The following is a 2,500-nucleotide window of genomic DNA, read 5'->3' as shown; positions in this document are numbered from 1 at the left end:
GGCGCTGGACAGACAGGCAGCTCAGGTGGCGCTGGACAGACGGGCAGCTCAGGCGACGCTGGACAGACGGGCAGCTCAGGCGGCGCTGGACAGACGGGCAGCGCTGGACAGACGGGCAGCTTAGGCGGCGCTGGACAGACGGGCAGCTCAGGCGGCGCTGGACAGACGGGCAGCTCAGGCGGCGCTGGACAGACGGGCAGCTCAGGCGGCTCTGGACAGACGGACAGCTCAGGCGGCGCTGTACAGACGGGAGCAGGAACAGGGCATACTGGACCCTGGAGGCGCACAGTAGGCCTGGTGCGTGGTGCCGGAACTGGTGGTACCGGGCTGGGAACACGCACCTCAAGGCGAGTGCGGGGAGAAGGAACAGGGCATACTGGACTGCCGAGGCGCACTATAAGCCTGGTGCGTGGTGCCGAAACTGGTGGTACCGGGCTGGGGACACGCACCTCAAGGCGAGTGTGAGGAGCAGGGACAGGGAGTACTGGACCCTGGAGACGCACTGGATGCCTGATGCGTGGTACCGGCACTGGTGGTACCGGGCTGAGGACACGCACCTCAGGGCGAGTGCGGGGAGGAGAAACAGGGCGTACAGGGCTCTGGAGACGCACAGGAAGCCTGGTGCGTGGTGTTGGCACTGGTGGTACTGGGCTGGGGACACGCACCTCAAGGCGAGTGCGGGGTGCTGGAACTGGAGGCCTGGTTCGTGGCGCCGGAACTGGTGGTACCGGGATGGGAACACGCACCTCAAGGCGAGTGCGGGGAGAAGGAACAGGGCATTCTGGACTGCCGAGGCGCACTATAAGCCTGGTGCGTGGTGCCGGAACTGGTGGTACCGGGCTGGGGACACGCACCTCAAGGCGAGTGCGAGGAGCAGGGACAGGGAGTACTGGACCCTGGAGACGCACTGGATGCCTGATGCGTGGTACCGGCACTGGTGGTACCGGGCTGAGGACACGCACCTCAGGGCGAGTGCGGGGAGGAGAAACAGGGCGTACAGGGCTCTGGAGACGCACAGGAAGCCTGGTGCGTGGTGTTGGCACTGGTGGTACTGGGCTGGGGACACGCACCTCAAGGCGAGTGCGGGGTGCTGGAACTGGAGGCCTGGTTCGTGGCGCCGGAACTGGTGGTACCGGGATGGGAACACGCACCTCAAGGCGAGTGCGGGGAGAAGGAACAGGGCATTCTGGACTGCCGAGGCGCACTATAAGCCTGGTGCGTGGTGCCGGAACTGGTGGTACCGGGCTGGGGACACGCACCTCAAGGCGAGTGCGAGGAGCAGGGACAGGGAGTACTGGACCCTGGAGACGCACTGGATGCCTGATGCGTGGTACCGGCACTGGTGGTACCGGGCTGAGGACACGCACCTCAGGGCGAGTGCGGGGAGGAGAAACAGGGCGTACAGGGCTCTGGAGACGCACAGGAAGCCTGGTGCGTGGTGTTGGCACTGGTGGTACTGGGCTGGGGACACGCACCTCAAGGCGAGTGCGGGGTGCTGGAACTGGAGGCCTGGTTCGTGGCGCCGGCACCGGAGGACTGGTGCGAGGGGCTGCCACAGGAGAGCTGGTGCGTGGGGCTGCCACAGGAGGGCTAGTACGTGGGGCTGCAACAGGAGGTGCAGGACTAGGGAGGCGCACAGGAGGCCTGGTGCGTGACTCTGGCACTGTCATTACCAGACGGTTAGCACGCACCTCAGGACGAGTAAGGAGAGCTGACTCAGGTAACATCAAATCCCGGACACGCTCCGTCGGGCGGATGTCGTGCCTCATGCACCAACACAGCAACTCCCTCATTTCACTCTCCTCCAATTTCCCCATTAATTCCTTCACAGTCTCTGTTTCACTCCCCCTGCTCACCTCCAATTCCACCCCGACTGGCTCTGGTTCCATCTTCGGCTCCTCACGGTAAGCACGGGAAGTTGGCGCAGGTCTCCTACCTGAACTCGCCACACTCCCCGTGTGCCCCCCCCCCAAGAAATTCTTGGGGCTGCCTCTCAGGCTTCCAGCCGCGCTGCCGAGCTAGCTCCTCATAATGCCGCCTCTCGGCTTTCGCTGCCTCCAGCTCTGCCTTGGGGCGGCGATATTCACCCGGCTGTTCCCATGGTCCCTTGCCGTCTAATATTTCCTCCCAAGTCCATTGCTCCACAAAGCGCTGTTCCTTCCTTTCACCCTGCTTGGTCCGGTTGTGGTGGGTTATTCTGTCACGTTCGTCGTATGGAGGAAGAGAGGAGGACCAAGGCGCAACGTGATAGTAATACATTCTTCTATTTATTTACCGAAATGAAGAACACTTGACAAACTATACAAAAAAACAACAAAACGAACGTGAAGCTATATATGAAAAGTGCAGACACAGGCAACTTAACCATAGACAATAACCCACGAAATACCCAACGGAATATGGCTGCCTAAATATGGTTCCCAATCAGAGACAACGATAAACAGCTGCCTCTAATAGAGAACCAATCTAGGCAACCATAGACATACAAACACCTAGACTA

General features: G+C 61.4%; 1 protein-coding gene across 1 annotated transcript in view; it reads right to left on the bottom strand.

The window, feature by feature from the left end:
• Positions 1 to 2,500, bottom strand: part of LOC120057804 (receptor tyrosine-protein kinase erbB-4-like) — a 468,628-nt gene that overhangs the window by 78,082 nt on the left and 388,046 nt on the right. The gene's annotated exons all lie outside the window — the stretch shown is intronic.

Source organism: Salvelinus namaycush, chromosome 13, assembly GCF_016432855.1.
Source record: "Salvelinus namaycush isolate Seneca chromosome 13, SaNama_1.0, whole genome shotgun sequence".
NCBI lineage: Eukaryota > Metazoa > Chordata > Actinopteri > Salmoniformes > Salmonidae > Salvelinus > Salvelinus namaycush.
The sequence above is the reverse complement of the archived record's forward strand: the minus strand, read 5'-3'. Positions and strand labels throughout refer to the sequence as shown.